General features: G+C 37.6%; 1 protein-coding gene across 23 annotated transcripts in view; it reads right to left on the reverse strand.

Annotated features, from left to right (window-relative positions):
- The window catches only part of LOC147363456 (uncharacterized), a 257,915-nt gene that overhangs the window by 106,471 nt on the left and 136,348 nt on the right, over positions 1-15,096 (reverse strand). Inside the window, exon 5 of one of the 23 annotated variants that reach the window (XR_015137135.1) lies at positions 12,903-13,121. The exons of the other annotated variants lie outside the window; for them this stretch is intronic. The gene's annotated coding sequence lies outside the window, so the exon portion shown is untranslated. Of the gene's footprint in view, positions 1-12,902; positions 13,122-15,096 lie in introns of those variants that run through there. 23 annotated transcript variants of the gene reach the window in all.

Genomic DNA, 15,096 nt, shown 5'->3' on the forward strand with positions numbered 1-15,096 from the left:
TTTAACTTTAGTATTTATTACCATATAACAGACTGTAGGCTTTACTTATTTGTCTTGTTTTTTAGCTGTTTTGTCTTCTAGAATCTAAGCTGCCAAGACATGGATCTTTGATTGGCTTTTCCATTGCTATGACACCAGTTTTCAGAGTTGTGCCTGGCATATTAGTGTTCATTAAGCTGTTTGGATAAAGGAAAGAAAAGAAGGAAGTCTTTTTAAGGCAGTACTTTTCAAAGTAGCAAAAAGCTGGAAAAATATCTGTCAATAGATAAGTATATAAATAAATTGCAGTATGACATACACAAAAATACTATTTAGAAGTGAAAAATAAAGGCAACTGTGAAAAATATACATGATTCTTAGAAATATAGTTTGAGTAAATAAAGTAAGCTGCAGAAAACTTTAATACACAGCATAATACCAAAGCCCAATTATAAGGACAACAAAACAGTACATTGTTAGGAATATATTCATATGTGATAAAAACTAAACATATATATATATATATATGGAATGAATTTGCTTGCCAGGAAATTAATTTGCTTTCCATATAATATATATATATATGTATACATACATATATGTATGGAATTAATTTGCTTGCCAGGAAATCCCTGAACACTACCTTCCTGTAACTGTCACATATATAAACTGGGTAACCACACAAACCAATAGACTATATAATTTAAATATATATACATAAATATATAGTGAAGGCAATAAAATAAAATAGAAATTTGATGCATAATTGTTTCAGGTTAACCGTTATCTCAAGAGAGATAATTAAAGTGTTAAGGGGTATCATCAACATTTCTTCTTTCCTTCCTTCTCCTTTCCCTTCATCTTCCTGTTTGAGAGAGAATGGGAGAGAGATGCAATAGTGTGAAACTATAAAGTCTTCCAAATTAAACTATAATTTCCATGTAATCAGAAAAAAAACTCCAACAGGATTTGAAAGAATCTGAAAAGCATATAATCCTGAAATGCATATGAAAAAGCAAACAGCCAAGAATAGATATGAAATATAAAGAAGAATAAGAATATGAACAAGAACAAGGAAGGCTTGCTGTCTGACCAGATACCACAGCAATGCCCCCTTAACCTTGGGGGATTCAACGTAAAACCCCTGGTAGATGCCTGAAGCTGTGCAGAGTACTGAACCCTACATACACTATACTTTTCCCATACATATCTATGATAAAGTGTAAGTTATTAATTAGGCAAGAAACAGATTAACAACAATAATAAAAGAGAATTATAATGTATAGTAATAAAAGTTATGTGAATGTGGTCTCTCTCTCTCCCAAAATATCTTATTGTACTGTACTCACCCTGCTTGTGATGATGTAAATCAGAAGATAAAATGCCTAGGTGATAAGATAAAGTGAGCATTGTGACATAGCATTAGGCTATTATTGACTTGCTGACAATGAGTCAGAAGGAGAATCAACCCCTTACCTATGAACTATTTCTGGAATTTTCCACTTAATATTTTCATACCATGATTGACTGTGGGTAACTAAAACTGCAGAAAGTGAAATTTCAGGTAACAGGGGTAGGTGTGGGTAAGAGGATACTTACAGCATAGTTAGTGGTTAATTGCACAAACTCTGGAGTCAGACTTCATGAATTTGAATCTCTGTTTTGCAATGTACTGCCTATGGTTGTGTTTTTTCACATGTTCTTGTTCAGATAAAATGACATCATACATAAAGTCCTTCCAATTTGTCTGACAAGTAATAAGTGCTTTGTAAGTGTTAGATATTATTGAAGCAATAAATTAACAAAAGACATAATTAGACAATTCACTGAAGCAGAAACTTTATAGTGTCCAATAAACATGGAAAATTGTGTCAACCTCACTAATACCTAGGGAAATACAATTTAAAGCAATAAACAAAAAATCATAGAAAAAAAATCTGATAGTACCACATATTAAGGAAGTTGTGAAGAAAAAATATTTTTTTAACTACAATATCTTTAATAAACAATCTGGCAATATTTACTAAAGCTGAATAACACATGAACTACAGCCCAACAATTTTACTCATGGGTGAGTTCTCTAGCAAAACTCCCCCAAGTCTCGCAGAACATGACACATGGTACCAATCATTATGATTTTGACACAGACAGATCAAGATTGTGGAATAAGAGGTCATAGAACTCACTGCCCCCCATGAACACATCAAAAATAGATCTATATATGGAAAAATCCTCACTGGAAATTGGCAGAAAAGCTCCACTACAATCAAAGCTATAAGAAGAATATATGCGGAATTGAGTAGAAAAGGAAAAGAAGTAATCAGGTCAAGACCTGTGGCCCTGGGAGGAGACTCAGAAGAAATGGGAGATTATATGGGCTGAAATTCACCCTGGGAGTGAGCAGTTCAGGCCACTTCTTGGGCACCCTAGTCCTAGGTCCTATATAAGGAAGATAAGCCCCCTAGGTGGGTGGGAGGGCTGCTGGAATGAACAGGAGGGCTGTGGGAAGCGTGGACTGCTCTTGCAAGGAGTGTGTGCATGCTGTCTTGCCCCCAAAGGTGGAATGGAGAAGGCAGATTTAAGATTCTCTAGTTGCTGCAGATTTAAGACTTCTCTAGTTGGAGAAGGAAATGGCAACCCACTCCAGTGTTCTTGCCTGGAGAATCCCAGGGACGGGGGAGCCTGGTGGGCTGCCGTCTATGGGGTCACACAGAGTCGGACACGACTGAAGTGACTTAGCAGTAGCAGTTGCTGCCCAGTTTCCTGTGATAGAGTTAGCAACGGCCCCAGCCTGGGCTGAGCAAACATTCCTGTCTTGCTTACTCCGTGTTGTAGATCTGCACTGGACCAAGAGCTGCCACAATTCAGGAGACATATTGGTCATGGGGTGCAGATGAAATTCAGACCTGGGGTGGCATCTGGGAGGGGTGGGTGGAAGCACTCATTGTTGGAGTGTACTCAGAAGCATATTAGAAGCAGCCTGGAATTCTGATGGTGGCCAGTCCATCACAGCCCAGGCCCCAGTACATGCCAAGAAATCACGCAGATCCCACCTGCCCTGCAGTAGTTCCACGACAGGGAAGGGGAGTCTGGGGGTTATTGGCAATGAGGGACAAAGAGGACTTAGACCCAAGACCAGGTCTGAGAAGGGCAAGGACAAAAATTGCTAGCATCTGTATAGGCAGTGCATCAGAGGCAGCTTAGACCTCAGTCTGCAGATAACTAGTGTCCCATCATAAGCCAAGAGCCTACATAGACCATCCCTTGCTTTAAGACTGCTTCCCTCTCAGGCAGCGGTCCAAGAACTGGGAGACAGGAAAACACACACACAAAAGGAATAGAGTCAGCTCAGACCTGATCCGCAGAGCTCTGCCTCACATGTGGCTCCAGTCTTAGATTCTCCATCTCCAAATTCACCTCCTGATGCTGCTGCTGCTAAGTCACTTCAGTCGTGTCCGACTCTGTGCGACCCCATAGACAGCAGCCAACCAGGCTCCCCCGTCCCTGGGATTCTCCAGGCAAGAACACTGGAGTGGGTTGCCATTTCCTTCTCCAACGCATGAAAGTGAAAAGTGAAAGTGAAGCCGCTCAGTCATGTCCTACTCCTAGCGACCCCATGGACTGCAGCCTTCCAGGCTCCTCTGTCCATAGGATTTTCCAGGCAAGAGTACTGGAGTGGGGTGCCATTGCCTTCTCTGATTCACCTCCTACTAAGGTGATAGCTGCCAGCATATCCTGAGGAAGGACATGACTTTTGTCCATGTCAAATCTAGCTCTCCAAACAAATGCACTGGGCATAAGCAGTCTATAATGGACACTCCCACATAAGGACACTATTTCAAGACCATCGCTGGTAATTGTTAAGCTAAATTCATAGAGACAGAGTAGTTAAGCAAAATTAAAAGGCAGAGGAACTGCTCTCAATTGAAAGAACAAGAGAAAAGCACTGAAAATATAATGAAGTATAAATAATTTACCAGATAAAGAATTCAAAATGTTAGCAAATGAATGCTCACCAAATTAGGGGAAAAAATAAATGAACACAGTGAGAATTTTAACAGGGAACTAGAAAATATGAAAAAAATTATAAATGAAGAATTTCATAAGTAAAATAAAAAAAACACACTAGAAGGAATGAATAGCAGACTAAGTGATACAGAAAATATATAAAATAGAGACCGAAAAAAATAGAGAAGACCAATGAAACCAAGAACAGTTGTTCGTTTGTTTGTTTTTCCAAGATAAATAAAATGGTTGGACCTTTAGCCAAGTTCACCAAGAAGAAAAGAGAATGGATCCAAATAAACAAAGTAAAATGTTAAAGAGGAGAAATAACAGCCAATACCTCAGAGATACAAAAACATCATAAGAGAATACTGCAAGAGTTACATGCCAACAAAATGCGCAACATAGAAGAAATGGACAAATTTCCAGAAATGAACAAGACTGAACCAGGAAGAAACAGATAATTTGAACAGATTGACCACTAAAAGTGAAATTGAATTTGTAATAGAAAAAGTCCCAGGAAAGAAAAATACAGAACTGGACAGCCTCACAGGGGAATTTTACCAAACATGTAAAGAAGAATACCTAGTCTCTGTTCCAAAACACTGAAATGGGCAGAACATTCTCCAAAATTCATTCAGCAAGATCACCATTACCCTGATATCAAAACTAGACAAAAACACTACAGAAAATAGAGGCCAATATTTTTTATGAACATTGATGCAAAAATTCTCAACAAAATATTAGCAAACCAAATCCAAAAAAACATAAAAAGATCATACACCATGATCAGGAAGGATTTATTCCATGGTTGTAAGGATGGTTCAATATACACAAAAATCAATGTGCAGACCATATTAACAAAAGGAGAGATGAAACCCACATGATCACCTCAACAGATGCAAAAAAAAAAAAAAAGCATCTGACAAAATTCATCATTCACTCAGAATAAAAACTCTCAAAGTTACTATATAGTGGGGACATACCTCAACTTACTAAGACTATTTAGGACAAACTTAGAGTTAACATTATACTCAAGCAGTGAATAGCTGAAAGCCTTTCTGTTAAATTTAGGAATGAGACAAGGATGCCCACTTGCACTGCTTCCATTTAACACAGTATTCAAAATCCTAAGCACAGCAATCAGACAAGAAATAAAAGCTATTCAAATTTTAAGGTAAGAAATAAAACTTTTACTGTTTTCAGATGATGTAATACTCTATATAGAGAACTCTAAAGTCTCTACCCCAAACCTATTAGAATAATTTAATTCAGAAAGGTTGCAAGATACAAGATGTATATACAGAACTATGTTGCTTTTCTGTTTCCCAACAGTATCAGGAAGAGAAAGTAAAAAAAAAAAATTATTTAAAATTGCATCAAAGAAACAAAATATCTAGAAGTAAACTTAACCAAAGAGGTGAAAGACCTATACTCTGAAAACTATAAAACATTGATGAAGGATATTGAAGATGATTCAAAGATGGTTCAAAGAAATGGCAAGATAAACCATATTCTTGAATTGAAAGTATCAGTATTATTAAAATATTATTAAAATGGCCATACTACCCAAAGCAACCTACAGATTTAATGCAATCCTTACCAAAATACCCCTGACGGAATTAGAACAATCCTAAAATTTACATGGAACAAAAGACCATGAATTACCAAAACAATGCTGAGAAAAAAGAATGAAGCTGGAGTTATAACCCTTCCAGACTTTAGCCTATACTATGAAAACAAAGCTTCAGTAATCCAAACAGTATGGTTTTGGCATAAAAACAGAAATACAGATCAACGGAGCAGAACAGGGAGCCCAGAAATAAAAGCATGCACCTTCAGTCAATTAATCTATGACAAAGAAGGCAAGAATATAAAATGGAGAAAGACAGTCTTCCCAATAAGTGGTGTTGGGAAATCTTGCCAGCTACATGTAAAATAATAATTTAGAACATTCCCTCACACCATATACAAAAGTAAACTCAAAATGGTTTAAAGACCTAAATGTAAGACTTGGAACAATAAAACTCCTAGAACTTAAGCAAAAAGAAATAATAAGAAATAATAGTTCTTCAGGCAAAAGAAATAATATCAAAAGTAAACAAATCAGCTTAACTAAACTTAAAAACTTTTGCACAGCAAAGAAATCGATCAATAAAATAAAAAGACAACCTATAGAACTGGAGACAATATTTGTAAATGATATGACAGACAAGGGGTTATTATCCCAAATATATAGATAGCTCATACAACAAAAAACCAAATAAGTAGATGGTGAACAGGCACATGAAAAGATGTTCACCATTGCTAATTATTACAGAAATGTAAATAAAAACCACAATGAGGTATCATCTCACCCCTGGTCAAAATGGCTACCATCAGAATGTTGACTAAGATGTGGACCAACCCAGACAGCATATTAAAAAGCAGAGACATTACTTTACCAACCAAGGTCAGTCTAGTCAAAGCTATGGTTTTTCCAGTAGTCATGTATGGATTTGAGAGTTGGACTATAAAGAAAGCTGGTCACCGAAGAGTTGATGCTTTTAAACTGTGGTGTTGGAGGAGGCTCTTGAGAGTCCCCTGGACCGCAAGAAAACACAACCAGTCCATCCGAAAGGAAATCAGTCCTGAATACTCATTGGAAGGACTGATGCTGAAATTGAAAGTTCAATACTTTGGCCACCTGATGCGAAGAACCAAGTCATTGGAAAAGACCCTGATGCTGGGAAAGATTGAGGGCAGGAGGAGAAGGGGATGACAGAGGATGAGATGGTTGGATGGCATCATTGACTTGATGGACATGGGTTTGGGTAGACTCTGGGAGTTGGTGATGGACAGGGAAGCCTGGCATGCTGCAGTCCATGGGGTGGCAAAGAGTTGGACACGACTGAGCAACTGAACTGAAGATGTGGAGAAAAGGGAACCCTTGTAGATTGTTAGTGGGAATATAAATTGGTGCAGCCCCTACAGAAAACAGTACAGTAGAATCTTTAAAAGCTAAGAATAGAACTGCCATATGATCCAGAAATTTCACTCCTGGATATATATTTCAAAAGATGAAAACACTAATTCAAAAAGCTACGTGCCTCCAATGTTGACAGCAGTGCTATTTACAATAGCCAAGACAAGGAAGCAAGTCAAGTGCCCATTAACAGATGACTGGATTAATTAATAAGATGTGGTGTATGTGTGTCTGTTGATATATCAATATATATACTACTGAATATTACTCGGCCATAAAAACAATGAGATTCTACTGTTTCTAAGAACGTGTTATTATACTTAGTGAAATAAGTCAGACAGAGAAAGACAAAGACTGTATGATATCACTTATATGTGGAACCTAAAAAAGAATGCAATTGAATGTGTATGTATACAGAAACAGATTCACAGAAAACAATGTTATGGTTGCCAAAGAGGAGAGGGAAGTGGGGAGGGACAAACTAGGAGTATAGAATTAACAGATACAAATACTACATGTAAAATTGATAAGCAATAAGGCATACATTATAGCACAGGAAATTATACCCATTATCTTGTCATAGCCCATAATGCAGTATAATCTGCAAAAAATACTAAATTACCATGCTGTGTACCTCAAACTAACACAGTATTGTAAGTCAACTACTTCAGTTAATAAAAGGTTGAAGAGGATGACACATTCCAAATTCATTCTATAAGACCACCATTACCCTAACCAAAACCAAGCAAAAACAGAAAATTTCAGGTCAATATCCTGGATGAACATAGGTACAAAAACTCTTGATAAAATATTAGCAAGCCAGCAAAATATTTAAAAGACTCACATACCATGATCAATAGGTACTTATTCCAGGATGCAGAGATGGTTCAGTAATCACAAAACAATTAATGCTTTGATTCACCACATTACAAAAAGGAAGGATAAAAATTAGATGATTATCTCAACAAGTGCAGAAAAAAGCATCCATTTATAGTAAGAAAAAATTCTCAATGAAGTAAATACAGAAGAATGTACCTCAACATAATAAAACCATAATAACAAGCCCACAGCTAACATCTTAATGGTGAAAAATGTAAGACTGTCTTCTAATACCAAGACAAGAATGCCCTCTAACCACTTTTATTCAACATAGTATTGGAATTCAAAGTCAGAACATTAGATAAGAAAAAGAAATAGAGGCCACCTAAATTGAAAAGGGAGGGGTAAAGCTATCACTATTTGCAGATGACATGATATATAGAGAAAACTCTATAGACTCCACCTAAGAACTGACAATAGTAATAAATTTAGCAATGTGGCAGGATACAAAAGTCAATATACTAAAAATCTATTGCATTTCCAAATACTAATAATGACCTAACATGAAAAGAAATTAAGGAAATCCCATTGACAATTGCATCAAAAGGAATACCCAGGGATAAATTTAACCAAGGAGGTGAAAGATATGTACACTGAAAACTATAAGACATTAATGAAAGAAACTGAAGACGACACAAACGAATGGAAAGATATTACACACGTATGAATTAGAAGAATATTGTTAAAATGTCCATCCTACCCAAAGCAATCCCTATGAAAATTCCAATGACATTTTTCACAGAAATAAAACAATCCTAAAATTTGTATGGAACCACAAAAGACCCCCAAACAACCAAAAGAATCCTGGGAAAAAGGAAAAGGTGAAGATTATCAAAAGAGTATATAGTTTTGCAGAAAAACTAACACATAGGTTAACAGAACAGAATAGAAACTCAGAAATAAATCTGCAGATATATAGTCAATTAATTTACAACAAAAGATAAAAGAATATACAATAGCATAAGGATGGTCTCTTTAATAAATGATGTTGGGAAAACTGGATAGTAATATGTCCAAGAATGAAACTGGACCTTTATCTTATACTATACGAAAATTAACTCAAAGACTTGAATGTAAGATTTGCATGAAAAGATGCTCAACATTGCTCATTATTAGAGAAATGCAAATCAAAACCACAATGAGATACCACCTCACACTGGTCAGAATGACCATCATCAAAAAGTCTACAAGCAATAAATGCTGGAGAGGATGTGGAGAAAAGGGAATGCTCTTGCACTGTTGGTGGGAATGTGAATGGATACAGCCACAATGTAAGACGGTATGGAGATTCCTTAAAAAACTAGGAACGAAACCACCATATGACCCAGCAATCCCACTCCTAGGCATATACCCTGAGGAAACCAGGGTTGAAAAAGACACATGGATCCCATTGTTCATTGCAGCACTATTTACAATAGCTAGAACATGGAAGCAACCTAGATGTCCATTGACTGATGAATGGAGAAAGAAGTTGTGGTACATATACACAATGGAATATTAGTCATAAAAAGAAGTGCCTTTGAGTCAGTTCTGATGAGGTGGATGAACCTAGAACCTATTATACAAAGTGAAATGAGTCAGAAAGAAAGAGATAAATGTTGCATTCTAACGCACATATACAAAATCTAGAAAAATGGTACTGAAGAATTTATTTATAGGGCAGCAACAGAGAAACAGACAGAGAATAGACTTATGGACATGGGGAGAGGGGAGGAGAGGGTGAGATGTATCAAAAGAGTAACATGGAAACTTACAGTACCATATGTAAAATATATAGCCAATGGGAATTTGCTGTATGGCTCAGGAAGCTCAAGCAGGAGCTCCGTATCAACCTAGAGGGGTGGAGGGAGGAAGATGGGAGGGAGGGGAGGGGATATATATACATATATATATATACACCTATGGCTGATTCATGTTGAGATTTGACAGAAAACAACAAAATTCTGTAAAGCAATTATCCTTCAATAAAAAAAAAAGTTAAAAAAAAGAGACTTGAATGTAAGATTTGAAAGCATAAAACTTCTAGAAGAAAATACATGTGGTAAGCTCCTTGACATCACTGTTGGTGATGATTTTTTTTAAATCTGACACCAAAACCCAAGGCAACAAAAGCATAAACAAACACTTGGGGGTACATCAGACTAAGAAGCTTCTATACAGCAAAGTAAACCACCAATAAAAAGAAAAGGCAATCTGCTGAATGCAATTAAACATTTGTAATTTATATATCTGATAAAAGGCTAATTTCCAATATATATTAAAATTCATATAACTCAATAACAAGAAACATCAACAATCCAATTTTTTAGTTGGCCGTTCTAAATACCTATTTTGCCAACGAAGATATACAGATGGCCTTCAGGTACATAGGTAGATAGTCACTATCACTAAGCAGGGAAATAAAAGTCAAACCCACAGAGATAGCACCTCACAGCTGTTAGCATGGCTATTATCAAAAAGACAAATAGCAAGCATCCATGAGGATGTGGAGAATAGGAAATCTTTGTGTATTATTGATAAGGATGTTTATCAGTGCAGCCACCATAAAAAACAATATGGAGTTTCCTCACAAGTTACAAAATATACCTATCATATGATCCAGCAATTTCACTTCTGGACATCTGTCTAAACAAAACAAAAGGACGAGCTCAAAAAGACATATCCACACCCATATTGATTTTAGCATACTTACAGTAGTCAAGATTATAGACAAGTCAACCTAAGTGTCCATCAATGGACAAATGGATAAAAGAAACTAATACACACCCACACAATGGAGTATTATTATTCAGCCATAATAAAGAATGAAATCTTTCCATTTGAACAGTAGGAATAGATTTTGAGGGTATTGTGTTGTGCTTCGTCACTCATTCACGTCCAACTCTTTCCGACCCCATGTACTGCAGCCTGCCAGGCTTATCTGTAGGGATTCTCCAGGCAGGAATACTGGAGTGGGTTGCCATGTCCTCCTCCATTTGAGGGTATTAAGCAACAGGAAATAAGTCAGGCAGAGAAAAGACAAATGCCATATGATCTCACCAATATATGTAATCTAAAAAAAAAAACTACAGAACAACAAAAACCCCACACAAGCTCACAGATACAAGCTGTATCTTGAGATGGGAGTGGGCAAAATGAGTGAAGGAGATCAAAAGGTTATAGACTTCTCATTACTAAAAAAGTCAAGGGGATATAATAGGCAACATAGTAACTACAGTTAATAATACTATATTGCATATTTAAAAGTTGCTAAGGGTGATTTTTTTTTTTTTTATTGCAGAGCTCGGCATGCAGGATCTTAGATCCCCAGCCAGGGATCAAACCTGTGCTCCCTGCAGTGGAAGGGCAGAGTTTTAATCAGCAGACTGCCAAGGAAGTCCCAACAAAAGGTTAATCTTTAAAGTTCTCATCACAAGAAAAAAATTGTAACTATGTGTAGTGATGGATATTAATTAGACTTATTGTGATGACCATTTTGTAATATATGCAAACACCATTCATTATGTTGTATATCTGAAACTAATATTTTATACATCAACTATACCTCAAAAAATTTTTTACTAAAAGTATAAAAATATATTAGGGATGAATAAGCACCAAATTTAGAATAGAGATTACTTTTGAAGGAAGGAAGCAATAAAGGAAAGATATTGAGGGAACATCAAGTATTTCTAATGTGCAACTTCACTAAAATGTGTGAAGCACATTAAGCAAGATATAACAATTTGCCAAGCTTAATAAGGGGATATTTTATTATTGTCTATTGTTATTGTTCAGTTGCCCAGTCGTGTCTGATTCTTTGTGACCCCATAGGCTGCAGCACACCAGACCTCCCTGTCCTTCACTATCTCCCAGAGTTTGCTCAAACTCCTGTCCACTGAGTCAAAGATGCCATCCAACCATCTCATCTTCTAGTCGTCCCCTTCTCCTCCTGCCCTCAAGCTTTCCCAGCATCTGGATCTTTTCCAGTGAATCAGCTCTTCACATTAGGTGGCCAAAGTATTGGAGCTTCAGCTTCAGTCACCTTCCAGTGACTATTCAGGGTTGATTTCCTTTTCTTTAGGACTGACTATACTTTCTGGTGGCTGAGACAGTAAAGAATCTGCTTGCAACACAGGAGATACGGGTTCGAACCCTGGGTTGGGAAGATCCCCTGGAGAAGGGAACAGCCACCCACTCCAGTGCTCTTGCTGGAGAATTTCATGGACAAAGGAGCCTGGTGGGCTACAGTCCATGGGTTTGCAAAGAGTTGGACATGACTGAGTGACTAATATTTTCACTTTCTTTCCATACTTTCTATTAATATGTGCCCAAAATATTTCATAATTTTTAAAAAAGCTGAGTGTTGAGTATATTGCTGAATATTACATCAGAATCACATTCCTTTAAGATAAATAAAGCAGAAAGAGTATGGATGTATCCATGTATGTATACATGTCAATGTATTAGTGAAGGAAGATGCTGACTGTGGCTACCTCAGGAGCAAGAAATGGAAAGGGGAAGGAAGCAAAGAGAAGTTCCATGTTTGTTCAGTACACTTCTGTGGCTGGAATCTTTGAGAATGTTCCACTTGAGTCATAAAAAAGAGAAAACACTGGAATTAAACCCAGAGGAACACTCAAAGGCAAATCCCAAAGAACACAGAGGTTAGACCTCAGTTCTGCAGAAAAGCCAGAATCTTTCTTGAGGGAAATGTCTCCCTTCCTTTGTAGCAGTGAATTCCTTTAAGAGTGGCTTAGAAGCACTAAAACAGATGAGGCATTACTGGGGGAAAATTATTACCAGGGTTGTCCTGAAGCTACTATATTCACTCAGCAGAAGGAGCCCAAGTCTTTAGGATGGCACAGGAATCATAACCATCCTATTTATTTGTGCAGGACAATTGTTTCTAAGTCAAGGAGTATTCACAAAATAGAACCATCCCGAGTTTTACAGATTAAATGGCAAGACAGTGCTGGGAGGGGAAGGGCTTCAAGAAGTTGGTCTTCAGATCTCCAAATATGAGGAAGCCCATTACCATTAATCACAGTGAAACCAGAGCTCAGTAATAAAAGCAGTTGGCTTTAGAAAGAGCTGTTTTCCAGGAGTCATTTATTCATTTGATGTTATGTCAGTGATAAACCATGCCAGCTATGATTAAGCCAAGTTCATTCAGATGCACACCGCTGTGTTCTGGAACAGCTAAGACCAAAGCCCTCCATCTTTGTCAGGAACTCCAAACTATTTGGGCAACTCAACAATGCATCTCTGTGGCAACCAGTGCTTAAAATGTAAATTATGTTCCTCAGGGTACCTAAAAGCAAAGTGAAGGAGGTGTGAGGTGGTGTGAAGGAACAGTAGACTTTGCAGAACCATGTCAGAGAATATCAAGGTCAGGAGGCTTGTCCTTCTTTGTTTCTGGAAATTCAAATAGTTGAAACAACACATAATAACAATATCTGACATTTCTTGTAGACTAATCCTATGGCCAGAAGGAAACTGGGTGCTATGCATATCCCACTTCTTTGACTATTACAACCTCATGCAGGCTAACGTGTCACCAGAACAAGCCCCCTGAGCCTTCTGCCTACAGCAGACCTGGGTATCAGCAGGCTGGTCATGGTGCAAGTTGAAATGGTGTCCAGCTGTGGCATATCCTTTGGGAAAATCATTTTATTTATCTGAGTTCCAGATTCCTCTCCTTTATTCTCATTAATGATAAAATGAAATAATGATTATAGAAAGTTTCTGAAAAGTGCTCAGCTATTGATTGTTAGAAAACCTAAACTGTAATGAGGGGGAAAGTATTCCAACATTCAGCACACATATACACACACACACACAGATGGCTGTCCTCAATTTCACAGGTACCATATCACCTCTTTTTTTAAGAAAACCATATTCTCGGACTCTTTCCTCAAAACAATATCAAAACAATACACAGATCAAAATAGAGACTAGTACTCAAGTCTTCAAAATACAGCATTACAAATACATACCATTGCCTGTATCACACTGCCCATCTTGCATCATGCTGCCAATAACCACTACTCTTGTGTACGTGTGAGTGCTCAGTCGCTCAGTCATGTCCAACTCTCCTGCTTCCCTTCTCTCCATGCAAACACCAACCAGATCGCTTCATGTTAGTGACCAGTTTCTTTTGGTCCACTCATGGAGACATAATAATGTAGTTTCCATCTAAAGATGGCAAATCATTATATTGCCAACAAAAATTAGTGTTTTTCTATTGCTTTGGATTATTCAAATAAAATAATGCCTTGCTCTTGTTTATACACACACACACACAAATATATATATGCCTCAAATCCTCTTTAACCACTGCCCCTAATTATTTTTATGTATTTATTGGCACACACATAATATACATAAAATTTTATATGTGTCACATAAATGGTGTTCAGTTCAGTCACTCAGTCATGTCCGACTCTTTGCGACCCCATGAATTGCAGCATGCCAGGCCTCCCTGTCCATCACCAACTCCCGGAGTTCACCCAAACTCATGTCCATCGAGTCAGTGATGCCATCCAGCCATCTCACCCTTTGTCATCCCCTTCTCCTCCTGCCCCCAATCCCTCCCAGGATCAGGGCCTTCTCCAATGAGTCAACTCTTCGCATGAGGTGGCCAAAGTACTGGAGTTTCAGCTTTAGCATCATTCCTTCCAAAGAAATCCCAGGGCTCATCTCCTTCAGAATGGACTGGTTGGATCTCCTTGCAGTCCAAGGGACTCTCAAGAGTCTTCTCCAACACCACAGTTCAAAAGCATCAAGTCTTTGGCACTCAGCTTTCTTCACAGTCCAACTCTCACATCCATACATGACCACAGGAAAAACCACAGCCTTAACTAGACGGACCTTTGTTGGCAAAGTAATGTCTCTGCTTTTGAATATGCTATCTAGGTTGGTCATAACTTTCTTTCCAAGGAGTAAGCGTCTTTTAATTTCACAGCTGCAATCACCATCTGCAGTGATTTTGGAGCCCCCCAAAATAGTCTGACACTGTTTCCACTGTTTCTCCATCTATTTCCCATGAAGTGATGGGACCAGATGCCATGATCTTAGTTTTCTGAATGTTGAGCTTTAAGCCAACTTTTTCACTCTCCTCTTTCACTTTCATCAAGAGGCTTTTGAGTTCCTCTTCACTTTCTGCCATAAGGGTGGTGTCATCTGCATATCTGAGGTTATTGGTATTTCTCCCAGCAATCTTGATTCCAGTTTGTGCTTCTTCCAGCCCAGGGTTTCTCATGATGTACTCTGCATATAGGTTAAAT

The sequence above is a fragment of the Bos grunniens genome, chromosome 11 (genome assembly GCF_055505025.1).
Source record: "Bos grunniens cultivar Pamir isolate PY7600 chromosome 11, Bosgru_T2T1.0, whole genome shotgun sequence".
Taxonomy (NCBI): domain Eukaryota; kingdom Metazoa; phylum Chordata; class Mammalia; order Artiodactyla; family Bovidae; genus Bos; species Bos grunniens.